Raw genomic sequence first — 21278 nt, 5'->3', positions numbered from 1 at the left:
GATTTTGCAGAACATAAAAGCAAAGGAAAAATCCAAGACTGTGTTTTCTGCAGAAAGCATTAGGGCTCTGATAGAAGTAAGCAACATCTTAGTACAGATATGGGTTCAAAACAAGGAGTTACACATAGAATCCAAGAGCCAGTAGAACTTGGATGATACAAAGAGGTAAAAATAAAGAAGCCAGCATAGAACAGAAACCTTTCTGTTGGCCACACTACTGAGCATTTTATTAATTCCTTAGTGAGGAGAAAATTAGCAAACATCGGAATCCTCCCCATATATAATGTATAAGTCCTTATTTATAAGTAATTTTGCCTTCTAACTCCACATGGTTCTCATTTCATAGCATGGGTTCAGTTATTATTTACTTATCCTTACCCCATATTGTTTCAAAAATAATTTAAAGCAGCTAACATTTTTATTTTCTTCATAAAGTCCCAAGATAAAGAGCTCCTTTTAGATCGTATCATATACACAAAATCTAAACTGAGGAACCCCATCTGATGGCAGTGATTATGACACCTTGTAAAATGACACAAGTGTCAGGACTTTGTTGTGCCTGAGTGCACTATAGATTACAAAAATGCAAAGTGCTGTAGTCAGGATACAAACAAAGAAAAGAAGTAATTGCAGCTGGAGAGACCAGGAAGAGCCTCATGTGGGAAGTACTGCTTGCAGGATGGATGGGAGTGTAGGAAGAGAGGCATTCCTGACATAGAGAATGGTGTGTGCAAAGACATGGAGGTAGGAAAGGACCTAACTGTACACATTTTAGAAAAGAAGAAAACAGAGAAATGCTTTGTCATTTATGTTCTCAATTTTTTTAAAGTCCTTGCTCTTGTTCCATATCAGGAATACTCAGGAGATGAAAAATAGCACAGAACCTTTTTCCCTGTGACAGACAATGAGATGCTAATAGAGCCAGCCTCACACTAGGCGAAGGTCCATTGCATAGGGTTATGGGTTATGATGGGATTTCAGAGTGAATATTCTTCTTAAAAATATTATTGCATCCTTATATTTGGCTTACCTTAAATTTCTCTACGGGAGCAAAATGTTTCATTTTACAACTGGCAATAGTGTTTTAAAGGCAAATACTCTTAGAAAAGGCCACAGAGGCCGGGCGTGGTGGCTCATGCCTGTAATCCCAGCACTTTGGGAGGCCAAGGCAGGCGGATCACCTGAGGTCAGGAGTTCGAGACCAGCCTGGCCAACATGGTAAAACCCTGTCTCTACTAAAAATACAAAAATTAGCCAGGCATGGTGGCGGGCACCTGTAATCCCAGCTTCTCGGGAGGCTGAGGCAGGAGAATGGCTTGAACCTGGGAGGCGGAGGTTGCAGTGAACTGAGATGGAGCCATTGCACTCCAGACTGGGCAGAAAGAGCAAAGCTCTGTCTCAAAAAAAAAAAAAAAGAAAAAAATTAGAAAAGGCCACAGAATGACTGTTATTCCCATGACGTAGCTATCTATCTGTCAGGTCTCGCCAGTTTAGCTAAAGAAGGAAGCTTCAGGCCTGAAACAGGAACCAGGTTAAGGTCCAGGTTTGAGTTAGGATGCAAGCAGGGAAAAAAGGTCCAGAAGAAGGTTGGTAGTCAGAATGACTACTGTGGTCAACTTCCTATGTATATGGGAATCAGTTCTTGGTGCAGAAATGTCCCCCAGGTTACTGAGTCAGGCAAGGAAAATTCAGTCACTAAACATTGGTGTAGCTCTCTAATAATAGCAAGCCTTCCTATAAAACTCAGCACAAAGTTATCCAAAGACCTCAAAATTGCTTCTCCATTATTTGCTGCCTCCAGGTTTTCATGAGATCTTTTTAGTCTTCAAGGAAAACCAAAGCTGTGGACTACTGAACAATTATTTAAAGAAAAACTTATTTTAAAACATGGGCTTATTTTAATTTATTAAAATATGCAAGGTAATGTATGCTGGTTTGGAGGAGGGAGAGCTGCCATAGAAATGAAGAAATTGAAGGACCCCTGCTAAATGCCATCCCAGAAGGTGTTTCTAAACAAGAGTGGCATGACCAAGGAGGGGCTCACTTTTTGTGGGAAAGAAAATATAGGTTGGTAAAAATGAGAGCTGCTTTTATAAAGGGAGCATTGCTAAATGGAAAGGGGAGTGTGAGAGCTGTCATCTACAGTCTCACACTCTGCAGGAGATGTGAAGAGGGATCACAGGTGATTAGAAATGTTTTGAGCTAGCTAACTCTCCCAGGTAAGGTTAAGCTTAGCAAGAAGACCCCTGCCAGACTATGGCTCCAGCTTTGATCTACACTCAGTAAGCAGTTGGCCTTCTGACCTTTATCAAAAGCATGTTTGAGTAGATGAAAACATGAAGTGGAAGATGGTAGTTAAAAAGTATCCAGGTATCCATGGTTAATTGCATTAACCCTCACTTATCTATCTGTACATTGTGTGAGGGTCCTTTTGTTCTTTGTATGTGGGTCCTATAGGCACAGAGCATAGCCCAGGGAGCTCCCCACTTTCTTCATCAGTGATCTGGAAATTTACTTATTTCTGGACACCAACTGTATTGTTACAGTGTTAACATGTTCTTTTATGTTGCCTGCTGGGAATGACTTTCAATAATGACCAACTATCCTAATAGGATGATTTCCTGGTTTAAGTTGACTCATGTCAACAGGCAGGTAAGAAATAGCAGGATCCTGTAACAGGGTAATGGTTTTTTAAAAATACATAATTCCTAGAAAAAAATATGGATGTTAAAATCCACAGGGCTTGGTTATTCATTGGATTTGGTTGAAGACTAGGCGACTGTGAATTGTGGGACTGAACAGAGGATGGTGACACCAGTTGAAGTAGAAAATAAACTTACATGCAGAACTCAAGGTACCTGAGGATCACTATATTGGTAAAGAAAGGTCAGGCTTTTCTGTGGCAACAAATCACCTCAAATCTCTGTGACTTAAACTTTTATTTCTTGCTCCTATTACAGCCCAATGCAGTTTAGACAGCTCTCCTGGAAAGCTCTCCTTAAAGGAGTGGATCAGGAATCCAGGATCCTCCCATGTTATGAATCTGCCATCTTGCAGAGCACTGCTTCCAGTCATGAGGACAGGAGAGAGACAGAGATGTGTAGAATCAGTGCATATTATTCCCACTCACATCAATACAAGAGCTAATGTTCATTCATTTGGTCCCAAACTAAATGCAGGAGAGGCTAGAATTTATAGTCTTCCTGTAGGCCCAGGAAGAGGAACAGGGTTAGATAAGCATCAAGCCTGTCTCTGCTACAGATACCCAAATGACAATAGCTAGCAGGTAGCCAAATAGACCCATCTAGGGTTTAGGGAGAGGAGGACATGAATCAGAGCTGGAGGCATAAATGTAGACATGGTCAACCACCTAAACCTAGAAAAATACATGAGATCCAAAGAGAATATATATGAGAAGAAAAGGAGGGAAACCTAAGGAACACCAACTTTTAGAGTCAGAGAAGGGACACTGAAAAAGATGGTCAATGTGGAAATTCACAGGAACAAGATGAGGAACATTGAAAGTACAACAAAGACATTCTCTCCTAGGAATTGAGATAAATTCGGCATTCATTGAAGTGAAGCTAGTTAATAGTGAAGTGACCATATTTACAGACCCAGAAATGTTAGCTCATTCTGACAAGAAATTTTCATTCTTTCTGGGTAATAGAGGAGTTCTGGGATTTGTGGTTTGGATGCTGGGACAATAGCATTTCTAGGAATTTCTAATGGATTCATAGAAATTATATTAGGATAACAAGAAAACACCTCCAGAACATTTGGTATCTCTAAAAGGGAAGGTGAGCTGAGCTGGGAGCCATAAGAAGTGAGTTCTAGCTCTGGTTCTATGTGGCCATGCTGAGGTCATTTCATCTCTCTGGATGTCAATCTCTAAATCTCTGAATGTGGAGATGGCCCTTCCAGTAACAGTAGCAAGGGTGACATTCACTGAGAACTCATGGTGTGCCAGAGCTTGCTCTAAATTCTTTTCACAAATTATCTCATTTATTCAATTCTATACATTTCAATCCTGTGAAGGAGATACTATAAGAATCTCCATTTTACAGATGTGGAAACTGAGGCTGACAGAAGTTAAGTAAGTTGCTCATGATCACATAGGAAATTCTGGCACGGGCAGATAGAAACCTAGGCTAATGGTGCTCTCAAACTTTCACTCATTTATTCAGTAAATATATAATGAGCACTTCACAGACATAGGCCCTGCTCTCAGGGAGCATTTTTCCAAGAAACAGAATGCTAGGCACAGAGGTCTTTGCCTTCCAACACCCAGGCTGGGGGACTAATCAAGAGCCATGCTCCCCTAAGTACATGCCTCCTCACCTGGGTTCTAAATAGAAGAAATGTTAAGCCCAGAAATTGATGGGCCCTCAGTACCCGTGAAAACGTGCTTATCCATTTTTGAGAAGAAGATTCTCTCATCTTTGTTAGCTGGAGTAGTTTGGTAATTAGGTTCTTTATCACTTTGTCAAAATGGAGTAAGAAGAGCTAAACAAAGCTAGACTTCAATGACCTGTATTCCATCAATATGAAGAAAATGTATAAGGTGACCCAATTTCTAAGCCCTTTTGAAGGTAAAGAGTTTAATCTTCTCACATACAAAGAAAAGGTGTTTTCTTTTAAATCTATTTATCAATTTATATAGTGTAATATTCTCATTATAATAAACCATAAAATTTAATGTATTCTACAAGATTATCAATATGATCATGTAATGCAAAGTACCAGAGAAAAACTACAATAGCACACTAAACTAAACTTGTTTACTATTTTACTTTTTAATTTTAATTTAAGTGCATTCGTCGTTCCCCTATAATTGTCAGTAAAATTAAATTCTCTTTTCCAATTAAAATAAAATCAAAATGTTTAGCCGTTGAGCCTCTCTGAGCTCTCCATAAATCCCGTTTAACAGGTAAAATAAAAGCCATGTCTGTCACCCTATCAGTCTCCAACAGTGTTATTATATATACATCACACACAACAAAAAGATGGTGACTTTTTTTAAATTTTGAAAGCCCGACTCCAAAAAAAGATGCCTTGTTAATGGTGATGTTTTTCTATATTATCGTGTCTTTTCACTACTATATCCCTAGGGCCTAGTCCAGTGCTGGGTCATGGTACAGATTCACTATTTAGTTGTGGAATGATTTGAATAGATAAGGGTATATTATTTACTAAGTAAACAGCAGTAAACAAGGCATATAAGGTCCTTGAAATCAAGAAATTTACATTTGTATAATGAGGGGCAGGAAATGTAAAAAAATAAGATAACTTATTCTGGCAAGAGATCATAGTTACTAGTATGCGCTTGCTTATTTAAAAAAAAAAAATCTTATTTATACCATTGGAAGTCATCTTCTTTAACTGAATAAATAAAACTTCTGGAAGAATGAACATGGTATGATAGAAGTAGGCATCCCACCAGCCCATTCTGTCTACTCAAGTCTGGTAATCCACCTTGACCAGCCTTGCATTCTGTTCCTTTAATAAACGTATGTCCACATCACCCCAGCTCCAACAAAGCAACTACTAAAACAGCCTGAAATGTCCAGATGTTGCTAGTCTTTCACACAAGGCCAAAAAAATTTAATTATCCTGCAGGGCAGGAACTAAAGATTAATGTTATCTGGGTCCATAGATATACAATTGCAATGGTACACATAAGCATGACTTGTGTTAGCTGGATGCATACCCATCTTAAATGTTTTACTCACATAGTTTTAACTTGCCCCCATCTGGCTGAAAGTAAATATAGTAACTCCAGGCAAAATTAAACCCAAGAAAAGTCTCTTAGGTGCCCAGCCTTCTCTTTCTGTACCCTGCTATCTTATGCTCACATAGTCACTACATCAGTCAGGGTTTGTGAGGAAAATGGAAACCATTCTAGGTATTTCAAGTAGATTATAGTTTAATTCAAGGAATTAGGTACTTCCAAAATTGTTAAAAGGGCTTGAGAATAGCAAGCAATGAACTCAACTACAACACCAAAGAAAACTATTTGAAGAGGAAAGAAAAAAGGCTCATATTTTGAAATTTAATTTTTAGATAGCCTAAATAAAGTAGCCCCGACTTTCTCAAAGAACAAGAATTGCCCATCAAAAAATCTATTCACATGCTCTGTGCCTTTCTAAGGAATTCTGGCTTCAAATGCCGCTTTCTAAAATTTAAGCCTTTCTTGATAGTCATATCTTTACAATTCCATGGAAAATGGCTATTTACTCTAAAAATGTCATTTGTAATTTGAAAATAGAAAAAGAAAAGTTCATCCACTATTGAGAGAGCTGTTTTCAGCAAAAGAAACCATCCAAAGGTCAAAGATAATACAATCCTTCATCCCAAACTTTGTTACCATTTTGCATAGGTTAAGGTATTTTGAAAATGCCCCCCACCCTGCCCCATACCCTTTTTAAGCCCCAGGAATGTGTAGTTTGCTTAAGAATCACAGGTAACAATATTATTCACTATAATAATGCTAGGTCTACAATCTACCTTCTCATATTCAACCATTTGACAAAATTCCATAAAGCAATTTATGCTATATCACTATATTACCTTAAAAGTGAAATTAAACTGTAAAGAGAAAAAAAATTTAACTAAAATAAAAATGCAGTTTACAGCCTACATTACTTCTAGCACCAAAGCGTGTTCTATTTCTCTATTTGTATTTGTAATAAAGACCCGTAGTTTCCAATTCTCTTTGAAGCTCCGCTCATGCTGGCATTCCCTGCCATGGCAAACACCTATGTCAGCCCTTTGCTTCCAGAGCTGCACAAATATCTGCTCTCTTTTCAGATGGCACTTGGCCCCAACTGGCTAAGACTGTGGCCATAATCACAGCTGGGAAGCAACGCCTCTGTCGGGGATTTTATAATCTCCATGCCTTTTCCTAAGTCAGAATAAAGAAGATGACATCTGCGCAGCTCCTCTTCTTAGTGCCTTCACTACTCGTTATCCCCATAAGGATTGGTTACTCATTAAGCAGAAGATTGGCTTTACACCTGTCACTTGGCTTCTTCTGTTTTCCTTGCTTTGTATTTGGATACAAAAGGGTGCATTCCTTTGCTGCTTAAATATATTCAACGTTAATTTCCAAAGGACAGGAACATAGTAGACCATCCCTCCAGGGAGCTGGTACTCAGATATTTTGATCCAGGTTCTACTTTGGCAGAGAAAAAGACCCCATGACCTTCCTTATCTTTACCATGTCCACAAAAGAACAATGAAAATTTAAAAATAGAGCAGAACCAAAAGCCATTAAAAATGATAACAGTACAGGAATTTTCCAAAATGACTAGTCAAAGTACAACCTAAAAAAGTCTACCTATTTATTCACTTATGTAACTGCAGCAACTGAATACCGTGACTCATCCAAGATCATACTGGAGAAGCACTGATAACAAAATATCTTGTCCCTAATTTCAAAAATTCCACCCAACTACTTGTACATATGGAAGACTAGAGTTTTGTAACAATAGTAAGCATCATGTAACTACCAGAGAGTATTGTTATTATTTCAAGCAACAAAAACACATTCTGGACAACTTCAGTTAAAACTGTCCTGAGGGAGGGAAGAAATTGGTTAAAGGGGAATGAAAGAGAAGCCAATATGTTTTGGAAAGAACGGGAACCCAGCATCTATGGAGATAAGCAGCAGGAAGGCAAAGACAGGCTGTTTAGCGAGCCACCATGCAGGGAATAAGACGAAGCCATTTCCATTTTGGCCCATTACACTGAAGAGTGGAATTTCAGGAAGACATCCTCTAACCAGCTCTGAACTGTTTTTACAACACCACTTCTGGCACCAAATGTGGGGGTTTTCCCTTACACCAACCAATTCTCCATTCTCCAGATACCCACTGGGTATTGTATGATTCAATTCCATCCTGACACTAACTACCCAGGGTTAGCATAGACCCCACAGATTAAAGGTGCAGTCCCACAAGTCTGGGCCACTTGAACTTCTGATCAACCACTCTAAAGCCAGAGGGGTCCCATAGCCCCCTCCTTGGGTTTGATAATTTGTTAGAATGGCTCCCAGAACTCAAGAAAACACTTTACTTGCTATTACCAGCTTATTAGAAAGGATACAACCCAGGAACGATCAAATGGAAGAGATGCACAGGGCAAGGAGTGAGAAGGGTGGGTAGGGAAAGACACAGAGCCTCCATGTCCTCTCCAGGCTCATGACCCACCCAACACCAAGATGTGCTTACCCACCTAGGAGTTTTCCAAACCCTGTCATTTAGGGTTTTTTTGTTTTGGTTTGGTTTGGTTTGGTTTTTTAGCAGAGGTTCCATTATATAGGCATGATTGACCTAATCACTGGCCATTGATGATTAAGTCAATCTCCAGTCCCCTCCCCCAGGTCAGTTCTACCTCTAATCACATGGTTGGTTCCTCTGGCAACCAGCCCCCATCCAGAAGCTATCTAGAGCTCCAAGAGTCAATCATTAGCATAAATTCAGGTATGGTCAAAAGGGGCTCACTATGAATAAAAAAAGATGTTCTTTTTATCCCATCACTCAGAAATTTCAAGGGTTTTAGAAGCTCTTGTGCCAGGACCCAGGGATAAGCAAATATATATTTCTCATTGTATCACAATATCACATCAGCCTTGCTCAAGTCACATACTTACCCCTTGGCCAGTGGAGGGCTGGGCACTGTGATTGACATTGTCACCAAGAACAAGGGGAACTGAGGCTGTGCTGGAGAAAATGCAGATGTCACAGGAGCACAGAAACACAGGCTTCATAATAGGGTGCAGATCAGACTCTGAGAAATCTCAAGTCATGTGATAACTTTTAACAGCCCAATTCATAGCTTAGATGTAAATAATTCTTAGCAACCCTTTGTTATGTACTGGACTGTATCCCTTAAAATTCATATGTTGAAGGTCTAACCTCCAGTGGGACTGTATACAGAGATAGGCCTTTATGGATGTAATTAAGGTTAAATGGGGTCAAAAAGGTAATGCCCTAACCCAATAGGACTGGTGTCCTTATAAGAAAAGGAAGCAACATCAGGGATGCACAGAGGAAAGCCCATGTGAGGACACAGTGGGAAGACAGCCATCTGCAAGACAAAAGAGAGGCCTCTGGAGAAACCAAACCTGCCAACACCTGGATCTTGGACTTCCAGCTTCCAGAACTGTAAGAAAAATTAATTTGTGATGTTTAAGCCACCCGGTCTGTGATATCTTGCTATGACAGCTCTAGCAGACTAATATACCTTTGGGATTTTTTTAAACAAAGTCTAGAGAACTGTGTGTCGTTTTCAATAAAAGTTGAAGAGAAGACAAGCCTCTTCTGATGCATCACGGACCCCACAGCCATCCAGGCGATGACAAAACAAGCCTTGGAGAACTCCTCCAAGAGAACATGTTCAGTTAAGCAACTGTTCCAATCTTGCTTCCATTTAAACCTCAGCACATCTTAAAAACTCGACAAGATGGGCAATTTGAACAATTATCACCAAAGTCATTTTCCTCAAAGATGTCATCAGCCTGACTAAACCTTTCACAGTCCAAGTGTAAGATACACGCTAATTTAATTCCGTTTAGCAAACAAGTATCAAATGCTACTGTTTGCTGAGCACTAAACTAGCCTCTGATAATGCAGACAAAAATCAGATTTACTCCCTGACCTCAAGGAATCAGAGGAGAAGACAATGTGAAAACAAATCTTTAAAATTCACTGTTATAATATTTATATAAGGTATAATGTCACCGTGTTTTTCAAACTCAAGGGTTATTATTCTATGTGGGCACAAGAAATGATGACAGAGAATGTGCAAATTCATAGGGTAAAAATGGTTCATTATCCTGCAACATCAATTGTATTAGAAAACAGGGGAACTAACATTATGCTATTTAACTAGTAAAGCATAGCATTTCTATAATTTAGTCTACAAAGAAAAATTCAAGTTGGAATGGCAGACCTCAGGAACTACCCTCATTCACTCTGTCTTGTACTGGGGCTATTTAGACAGAAATTTTTGAAAATCACTAAAAGGCATCCAAAGCCATCATTCACTTCTCCCCTTGATTCTCTCGCCTTACTGATAATATAAAGTGGGTGATTTATTCTTGTAATTATTAATAGTTTGTGCTTTTTAATCTTTGTGGAATTCATATGTATAATACTCAGTTGTTTTCCTCAATCAACTTTTTTTACTGTGATTCAATGTCCCTTGAAATTAAAAAAAATTCCACTTGCCCTACTACAATGTCTCCAAAAGAACATTAAAAATACACACGCAAATGAATATTCAAATCCCATTAAAAATATGCAGAAGCTCCTTTGCAGAGTTTAGTTGTTAATAGAGAAAAGTCCTCTCAATATAAGAGATGTCTCTTTTATTTATAAAGATATATATCTAGGAAGCATCTCACCCACCAAAATAAAATGAATTTGGCTAGCATCTAAATACATCCAGATATCTTCACAGGCCAAAGACAGGTAGAAAATTATTTAAAAGGAAATGACTAACAGAATTTACTGTCTGAAGTCCATACTTTTATCACACTTATAAAACATTTTTTCAAGATATATATTAAACTAGATCAAAATTTGAGTAGCTTCTTCTGGAACAAAGAACTTACCAAAAATAAGACACCAAACTGAACAAGGAAAAACTCTCTTTTTTGAGCTATTTCTCCCATTGTGCATAATCCCTTGTTGATCTCATGATATTCTACATTTCTAAGTCTGCGAGTCAGTCAATAGACAGGTATTTATTAAGTACCAGTTGGGCACAGCAGCTGGTTCTGAGAACTGTGGGGAAATAAGAAAAGCAACAGAAAACATGGTTCCCCCGATACAAGGTTTATTTGCAGGGATAAAACCTACCCTCTTCTGCTTAGTGTCTCTAGAGGCAAAAGTCTTTTAAAACTGCTTCGGCATCCAATCATATCTTTGACTCTCAATGGAAAGTCAGTTAATGGAGTGTCTGAGAGCTAGTCAAGTAACTTAGATAAGTTTACTTAGGTTTACCTAAGTAAACCAACAGGGCTACAGGTGACATAATCTCAACCTCCAACTTCCTTCCAAAGATAGTTTTATTAACTAAGTTAAGGAAAAAGCTATATCACACAGGTTATATTTTTATAAACTGCACATTATTTATTAAATTAACCAGAAAATTGTTCCAAGAACTTTCCATTGTTCATGGATATAAAAGAGCAATGAGAGTAACTTCTATCTTTATATTATTTTTATTTGTGATACTTGTTTTCATTTTCATTTGTTATTTCCTCATCTTAATTTTCTGGCATTATTAACATTGTTTTATTTTCTACTTTTGAGATTTAGAAATACCAAAGGACATAAACAATCTGTAAAACACAAAAGAAAAACAGAAGTTGAAAGTCTGAGACACTCCTTAAAAATGAACACAAAACACTTGGGTACGTTTGAGCCATATGACATGGGCAATGGAAAATGTTTGCTACGATAACGCACCAGTGACCATGAATTGGTTCTTTCAGAAAAAAAATACTGGTACAAACCTCCCTAAATAAATTAATATTCCAATCTTTATTGACTCATTTGATGGGAAAAATAAGTTATTGTACAAGGGTTTCTTGGTATTTGTGTGTTATGTTGTGTTGCTTATTTGTTTTGCATTAAAGTGAGATCACAAGGTTGAACCAAGATTTGTGACTGTGGGACTAGGGAAAATGAGGAGACTAAGAGAAGAGAAATAAAAAAAGAGTCATGAATTTAAAAAAGATGTTTATATTTGAGCTAGTGCATTCTTATGACACATGACTTCGTGAAAGATTCTCCTAGGAGGCAAGACATATGAGAAGAAGGGATATTATAACCTCAAGCTAACAATAAACTGTAATATGGCAACGTTCTCTCCTTGAACAACATGGTTCTTCTCACCTATACATAATTTTAAGTCATTTTTGCACAATGTGAGAAAAATGCAGTGAATTCCTTTGAAGGTACCCCTACTAACAGACCCACAGATCACAACTGGTCACAGGGGTAGAAGGAACATCAAGAATCTAGTTGTGCAAAACTGTGATTTTTTTTTTTTTTTTTTGGAGAATTCACTCTTTCTCTATAAACATCTACCTCCTCCCTGTTATTTGGATCACTTGTAGAAATAAGTATCATGGAGCCTGACTTTCTGGATTGAATTTTTGGTTTAGCCAAGATTGCTGCTGAAGATTATTTTGTGAAGACTGAATACGATACGATATGCAAAGTATTTAACATATAGTGATGGCTCAATAAATGTCAGGGAAAGACAAGGACAAGTAAGTGGTGGGTAGGTAGGGAGGAGAGAGGGAGAGAGGAAGTTTTCTCTTTTTTCATTATTTAACTTTCACTTTTGAAATAAAAGTTTTTATTACATGGAATCCCAAAGGTGTTACCACATGTGCGAAGTCATAGTTTAAATTTAGGGAGTTTAATTTAAAAACGCAGAGGTGTTGGGTAATTTACTGATTAAAATTGAAAATTCTGTTGAGTAGTAATGCTGTCTGGCAGTCTTTTTGTTCTTAGATCAAGGCAACCTCATTCTACAGCAGTCAAACATTACAATTTGAAATCAGCATCTTTCATTGTTCTGAGCCATTTATTCTTCAAATCAAATTCACTTTTTGGTTAGACAGGATCCTAGTAATAATATTAGGCAAAGTCTCAGTATATGAAAACTGTTCGGAATAAATAATTTGTGTACAATTTAAAGCAAAAGTATGTAGATAGACTTCTGCTTCCAGCCATTTCAGAATGGTACAGGCTAGTACCACATTTACCTCCTGCTAAAGATAACTCAAACTGGACAAAGTGCATACATCAACTGTATAAGACATTGAACAGCAGACAGTACAGAGCTATTTTCTTTATGAGGAGGAATCTCATTAAGTGGAGACTGGTGGACTCAGTGAGCTGAGGAAACAATGATTTGAGTTCTAGGTGATCAAAGTGATTGGAGCAGGGTACTGGAAAGAGAAAGCTGCACAGATAAAGTGAGGCTCAGAAGGAAGGTGGGGATTCAGAGTGGGTTCTTGGCCAAGATCTAGATTGTGTAAGGTAAAATGGAAGAGATTGTCTGCATAGGGCCGAGCCATGATTTTTAAGAAGGTTTTTAAGGAGACTTCTAGAAGGAGATAACAGAGGTCATGCAAGGCTGGCCCAGCCAGAACAGAATACTTTGCTGAGTGCCTTGTGCAATTCGTTCAACTCTAGAAAGATCATGTATTAGGAGTAAGCATCAGACCATAGAATAAGGCCCGCACCCTAGGACTAAGTGTAAAACTAAAATAGACTCAACGTAACAAAAAATAAAACCAAGCCTAGTTGGACTAAAAGAACCAGCCAGTAATTTAACTGCTTGCCAAACAAAACTCAACACCTTCTAAAGGACGACATTATAATCCAGACTCCCTAAATATATCAACTTTAATGCCTAGAATAAAATCAAAACTTACTAGATATGTGATTAAGCAGGAAAACATGACTCATAATCAAGAAAAAAATATGCAGTCAATGGGAATAGACCCCAAGATGACCCAGATGTTGGAATTAGCAGATTAGAACTTTAAAGCAGCTACAGAAATAATTTCAAAGAATTTTTTTTAAAGATATAAGGAGTAAGAATATGAAGAATCTTGATAGAAAAATGTAAAGTATTTTTTAAACCCACACAATAATTATAAAAGTAAAAAGTAAAATATCTACAATGAAAATTTTACTAGATGGTCCCAAGAGGAAATCGGAGCTTGAAAAAGACAGGGTTAATGAACTTAAAGGCAAATCAATAGAATTTATCTAATCTGAAGGACAGAGATGGGGGTAGGGGAATTAAAGAGACCCAGTTTTCTGTTAAGCATCATCAATCAGGTCAGCATACATGTAATTTGAGTCCCAGAAGGAAAAGAGAGAGCAAATGCATTAGACAACAAAACATTTTTGAAGAAATCATAGTCTATAATTTCCCAAATGGGCTAAAAAAATCTATTTGCAAATACAAATAGCTCAAGTTTTATAGCTGAATATATTTTGGACCTCTTTCTATTTCTGTTCCCATTAAGATTCAATTATTTTTATTTAAATTTTTATTTTTATCTTAGCATCTAATGCCTTTTTACACTATGGGTAGTTATAATAGAATAACTTCAGGATGTTTTAAAACTTTTCTTTGCTGTTATTTCTCGGTAAATATCTAGAACAAAGCCTTTTTTGTAAAATATAAATTACTATGAAAATATAAAAGATTAGAGTCTCTATGGCATCTATCCCATTTTCCAAATGCAGATACCACCCTACTGTCACTGTGAAATGCAAAGTTATTTGAAAGTTCAAGAGTTACCTTCTTCAAGGTATTGCAGTGAGAAATACAACTTTTTTTTGTGCCACACGTTTTCAGCAAGATGGGGAGGAACAAACTGCCTCTAGTCTTCCTACCATTAATTCACTTCAAGAGATCTCTCTCCCCACCTAAACATAAAATGAATCGGCAAAATTCTTCTTGTTTTCTCTGCCCCCACCAAAATAAAACTTACTCATAAGTGTCTTTAAATTTCACATATAGTTGGAGGCATGCAGAATCTAGTGAATCTTAGAAATGTGAAAACTCTACTTCGATCTTGCAAAAGCCCTGAAGCAAAAATTTAATTCATTATTATTCAACGGCAAAGCAGACCCCATCTGACCTGAAAACCTGGGTCTGACTGCTATAGACACTGCCTGCCTCTATAAAAACACTAACATGCCTCTTCATTCTAATTATAAAATTTACTTTATCATCAAATTGTTATGTATTAAACTAAGTTCTGATTGCTTTTTAAAAACCTATCCCACTCAAATATTATTGTGCCATCAAACTTAAAAGAATCCTATGAAGATATTTAGGCAAAATGAAAGTTCACAAAGCTAGTGAGATCTGAAACTATTATTCTGGGCAGAATATATAAATATTCAGATTTATATTATCCCCCTCTCAAATTAAAGGACAGGAAAAGGCCTGATGTGTCGGCAGTAGCTTGAGTTTCTCCATAACAAAGCACATGGGAGGGTGGGAGTACGCTCCAGTGATACAGCATCTCTTAAACTCGTCATTGTATGTCTTCATAGCACCATATTCCTCTCCTCTATTGCATTTACCACGGTTTCCATTTTACCTTTATTTCTGGTAATATGATGAAGTCTTTCTCAGTTACTAAACTATAAGCTCTGTTCTTGATTTTTCTTTTTTTTTTTTTTTTTTTTTTTTTGAGACGGAGTCTTGCTCTGTCACTCAGGTTGGAGTGCAATGGTGAGATCTTGGCTCACTGCAACCTCCGCCTCCCGGGTTCAAGCAATTCTCCTGCCTCAGCCTCCGGAGTAGCTCAGATTACAGGCATGCGCCACCACACCCGGCTAATTTTTCTTTGTATTTTTAGTAGAGACAGGGTTTCACCATGTTGGCCAGGCTGGTCTCGAACTCCTGACCTTGTGAACCACCTGCCTCAGCCTCCCAAAGTGCAGGGATTACAGGCATGAGCCACCGCACCCAGCCTTGTTCTTTATTTTTCTCACCATTGTACCTCCAACATTGAAGCATGGTGCCTGGTACCTGGTAAGCACTCCAGAAATATTTGCAGAATAAATGAATACAGCCCACCCATCATGTTCTCCAGAGCTCTTCCCTCATGGAACCCCTCCATAAAGTTCTTAGGGGCTCATCTACTCAGAGATAAAGCTATTCCAGGCCAGTAAACTATCCAGGGACTACAGAAGGTAAACAATTAAGAAAGCACTTTCACTGATGTTTTACCTTAAAATACTCAGCATCATTGTGACCCCCATGCTATGGTTTGAATGATAATGTTCCCTCCAAAAGTCATATTGAAACTTAATCCCCATCATGGTGGTATTAAGAGGTGAGGTTTTTTTGGAAAGTGATTGAGAGGACTCTGTCCTCCTAAAATGATCAGTGCCTTATAAATGGGCTAGAAGGAACTGGCTTAGGCCCTTTTTGCCCTTCCTTCCCTTACACCATGTGGAGATACAGCATTCAAGGTGCCATCTTGGAAGCAGAGACCACGGCCCTCAGCAGATACCAAACCTGCCTATGCCTTGATCTTGAATTTCCCAGCCTCCCAAACTGTGACAAGTAAATTTCTATGATTTATAAATTACCCAGTCTCTGGTACTTTGTAGCACAAACAGATTAAGACAACTCATTTTTTGGGATGAGGGTTGAGGCTGAGATTTTAAAGACTGTATCTTCTGATACAGTCACACCTAGAACTCCAGTCTCATATTCCAATTCCTATGGTCCCAATTTATGGTCCTAATCATCTCTTCATGACACCACAGCCATGGGTCAAGGAAAAGCAATGAGATTAGTGACCATGGCTGATAGAAGGAGAAGGAATTTTTCTTGTGACAGATCACGAAAATGCAGCCATGAGTGACTGCTGGGTTTGCCCACACGGGTTGTGTTGGGGATGAGAACAACTTAGTATTTCAAATACCTAAAAGGCTTGAACCTCAGACCAAAGGGTCCCTTTTCTGGCAAAATTTATTTAAACTTTTCTACTTACTAACAACTTAGCTTTCAAAGCAGTTACATATGTTCATTTGTTTTTTAACTTTCATAAACTAAAGGAAAACCTTACAATATTCTTCCTCTTGAGCTCCATCCAACACTATCCAAAACCAGGGCAAAGTACATGAAACTTCATCACGTCTGGCTGAATTTTAAAGATTTCAAGAGCATGTTCCCTGGGATTTGTTTGACTATGCACTACCATGCTTCCCTAATACGCTTGTGTAATTATTGTATGAATTATTGATTTTGAAAGATTCATATTCTCTGCAATTTCTCATTGATTAGTCCAGGGTTGATTTTATTGAAGTCTAAACAAGGACCTCCAGGAATTGAAGAAGAACAAAAACGAATGCAATTCTGAATTTCATTGTATCTACTGAACCTTGTGTGATAACTTTGCAAGCATTCGTGAGTGAAGCTTCCTAAGTATCAGCACAAAGCTGGGAAGCTTCTGGCAATTTTCAGAAAGATTTTTAAGTTCCATAATAAAAGTTTATTGAAAGCACCTCTGATTTTCTTCTCCTGCCCTTTTTTTATGGGCTTGGTTGTTTTGCTAAATTAGGTTTGAGGTTTGCTCGCTTTGTTATACCACCACATTAATGAGGCCAAAATGTCAGGCTCCATCTCTGTAGTGACAAACTGCGCCCTTAACCTCAGGGAGCTTCTCTGGTTGATGGAAGCAGAGAGGATATTTGAATTCACACAAATCCATCCCACAATACTGTATAAGCAATTTTAGGGCCTGAGCCACTGAGATCAACATCACCTTCATTTATACAAAATAGCAAATTGTTCCCCTCTGTTATAAAGCAAAACCCCAGGGGAAATTATTAATGTCATAGAAGAAATGAGGCTGCAAAAAAAAAAAATTAGAAGGTCCAAAAATGATTAACAGAGAACCACATGATGGTTTAGAAAATGGAAATTTTTAGCCATTTGGATTGAGATGCCCCAGTGATTACTCACATAGATGTGCTAAACAGTCCAGGTTGCACAATGAGTAATTAAAATCTGATTAATTCTTATCAGGTTAGCAAAGGGTGCTGCTTTTTAGCCCCCAAACAAATTGGCAATGCACCTGAACATTAAATTTAATTTGTCATTTTGCACATTTCACTGGTTCTATTGTAATATACTTAGAAGCACATTTGCCACTCTGTTCTCTTCTGACATCGACCCTCCCTATACCATGTACATTAGGTAAATACTAAAATGCAGACAGGATAAAGTACTTTTAAAATCCTTTCATTTAAAAACATCACAATCAAATAATTATGATTCAAGATATCAACATTGATTCTTGGCAGTTGCTACCAGTGGAAAATAATAAAATGCGGATATACAAATCACTATTTAAACAGCAATAATTTTGATAATTAGCAAATATATTGAGGGAAAAATATGGTGAAAAATCTGAAAGGGGAAAAGGGATTTAAATTTAAATAGGATTTATTTTAATGTTTCCCCCATTATGCAAAAGTCCATCTTTAATTCATATTATAGTAATTTGTAATGCCGTGTCAAAATAGATATGCAAAAAGGAGATGCATTTGAATTGTAAATATGATCCCTAAGTTTGAATTTAATATAGTGCCCTAACTGAGTCCTGTATATGGAATAGGAATTTTGAATCTGTTTTGAATGTCACAGGATCAGCAATCATGCATAGTGTTATCATTGTTCATTATCCACCATGACTTGTGAAAAAAACACGAAATGGCATTAATCATTATTTTCTACTACTAATAATATACTTTCAATGCAAATTTCACCATTTTCCAAATATCTAGAAGGAAATTATTCTCCCTCACCACCCTGGCAAATCACCCCCTCTCCTTTATTCTTGATTTGCATCTGGGAGCCTTGGTGACTGATGTTCATTATAACATGCATTGCCCCAAAGGGAAGATTTAGACCTTTAAAGAAAAATTGAACTGTTGACCCTACAGTCGAATATCTAGAATCATAAAAACATTGGGCCCCAAGAGACCTTAGAATCATTTAATCTAGTCCCTCATTTGTCAGATAGGGAAATAAAAGTTCATTTGGTAAATTGACTTGCCCAAGGTCACCCAGCCCGTAAAGGGCATATGGGGAAATGGAAACCAGAGCTCCTGACTTCAGGTCGAATATTCACTCCCATGCATAGAATGAGCAGCACAACGTTACCCTTAGAAATAAGGACTTTGGGCCAGGCACCGTGGTTCACGTCTATAATCCCAGCACTTTGGGAGGCCAAGGTGACCAGGTGTGGTGGTACACACCTGTAGTCCAGCTACTTAGGAGGCTGCGATGACAGGATTACCTTTGCCTGGGGAGGTTGAGGCTACGGTGAGCTGTGATGGCGCTACTGCACTCCAGCCTGGGAAACACAGTGAGGCCCCATCTCAAAAATAAAAGAAAACAAAAGAAAGAAAGAAACAAGGGCTTTGGGATCAAGAAGACCTAGATTTGGCTCTTGTTTCTGTCAATTATTTCCTTTAATTTTTTAAATGTGTAAACTAATGGTGCATACTTTCATAGTATAATTTTGAGGAATATTTGATATGATGCACATAAAGCACTTGGCCCTAAGCCTCACATAATTAAATATTAAATAGATATTAACTGTATTATTATAACCCTTGTTACCTAAATATGCATTTTTTCTATGTGATCAACTTATATCTCCTACTTCTCCCTCTAAAAAAAGAAAATATACATACACACACATAGCTACACACACACTCACTTACAAAGGCAGGGACCCAGAGTGGAATACTTGCTACTTACACGTGTGAGTAGTCAGGGGATGAGAGGGTCTGTGTGTGTGTGTGTGTGTGTGTGTGTGTGTGTGTGTCTGTGTGTGAAGCAGACAGAGGAAGCTAATTGCTTAACTAGAAAAGTTAAGCTTAACTTAGGACATACCAGGGTCCTAAGTACTGTTAAGGTCTGGTCAGAGCTGAAATGAGAGAATCATTGCAGCAGCTGCCAATCTAAAGGGTCCCTAAACCATCACTAGATATGAAAAGAAGTGGAGACAAGTGTATTTATTAGCACTCTCGTCAGTGAGAACATAGCATGTGCTGAACAATTTGTGAGGCTGTTGGGAAATGCATCTCCACAAAGGTCTGGCTCTAGTATTGCTCTATTAGTCTAGACTTTTTGGTTTTAAATAAGATGGTCATACAATTTATCCTCTCAATCAAACACTTCTGAGCATGAAATAGGACTTTATTAATAATTATGCTGGGACAATAGGTGTAAACTAGAACAGTCCCAAACAAATGAGGACATACACTCACCTCACAAGCTTTAAGTGCTGGAAATCAAATTAAACTGGATCAAACAAAAGGCACCATCCATTGGTGCCAATGTTTGAAAAGTCTAGAGGTGTGTCTGGCTTCAAGAATGCTGGGAACCAGTGATATCTCCAAGATTCATCTCTCTCACTCCATCTCCCTGCTCTGCTTTCCTCTATACTGGCTTCTTTTTTCAGGCAAGCTCAGCCCACATGGTGGTCCCTATCCCCTCCAGGCTTACATCTTGCATCCTAGCCACCTCATTTCTTCCCAACACTCTACCAAAGTGTCAGGACAGTTATTTCATTGATCCAACCTGGCCAAAGCTCATCCTTGACCCAGTCACTGTAGTCAAGAGGGACTGGAATAGGCCGATTGGTCAAACCTGGATCACAAGGCCACTTCTGAATTTTGGGGAAGGGGAGCCCAGAAAAGCCATCCACCCAAATGACATGGACAAAGCATGGGCAAAGGATGCTTCCCCAAAGGAAAGGAAAGGCATATATTTGTAAGAAGGGGAATTATGCTGGGCAGGTGAGACCAATAAATATTCACTAATGCCAGGACTTTTGTTTGGTGCCTAATAATAGACAACATCTTTTGTATGGTACCTATATGCCAGAAACCATCTTAATGGCTCTATATGGATTATCCCACTTAAACATCGAAACAACCCTATAAGTTAGATACTATCATTACATGCATATGGATGAAGTATCTGAGATATACAGTGAAGGGTGGTAGAATATGGCAGCCCAAAAATATGCCACTGTGGCATAAGGATTATTTTAAGCTAGAGGCACTTGGGAGACAGTAGATACAAAAGTAACACTCTGCCCTCCATGTATCAGGAGAAAAGAAACACTCTTTCCACCAGATATGGGAAGTGGAGGCTGAGAGAAGTCTGTACAAACAGAAATTGTTAAAATAACTCTTATCTTCCTTTCACCTCCTTTACATTTCAGTCACTTCTCCACAATTGCCACTCTTAGTTCAACCTGCTACATAAGCAGCTAGGTTTTGCCACTTATTTGAGTCTTTCTTTTCTTACAAAGGCTCACAGAGGCACAACATAAAAATCTGTATGCTTTTCTTCTCGTGATTCATTTTGTGTCAATTGAATTCTCAGGCCCAGCCAGAGGCCCTAAGAGGGTGGAGGTAAAGTTGTTCCTCCCCTACAACAGAAATTAAGAAACTTGTCCAAGGTCACAAGCCAGTGTATGAAAGAACCAAGATCTGAAGCCAGGGAGCAGAATTCCTGGAGTCCCTGCTCTTAAATCTAACCAATGATGCCATCCCACGCAGAGTGTGGCATCCATGTTTGGGGTCAGAGTTCTGTCACTTAGAACAATACAGGTGAGGATCAGAGCTGCTGCCTGCGGTCTTGCATTTCCAAAGTTCCCATAGCTCTAAATAAATGTTGAACAA

This window comes from Nomascus leucogenys, chromosome 10 (genome assembly GCF_006542625.1).
Source record: "Nomascus leucogenys isolate Asia chromosome 10, Asia_NLE_v1, whole genome shotgun sequence".
NCBI lineage: Eukaryota > Metazoa > Chordata > Mammalia > Primates > Hylobatidae > Nomascus > Nomascus leucogenys.
Note: the sequence above shows the minus strand (reverse complement) of the source record.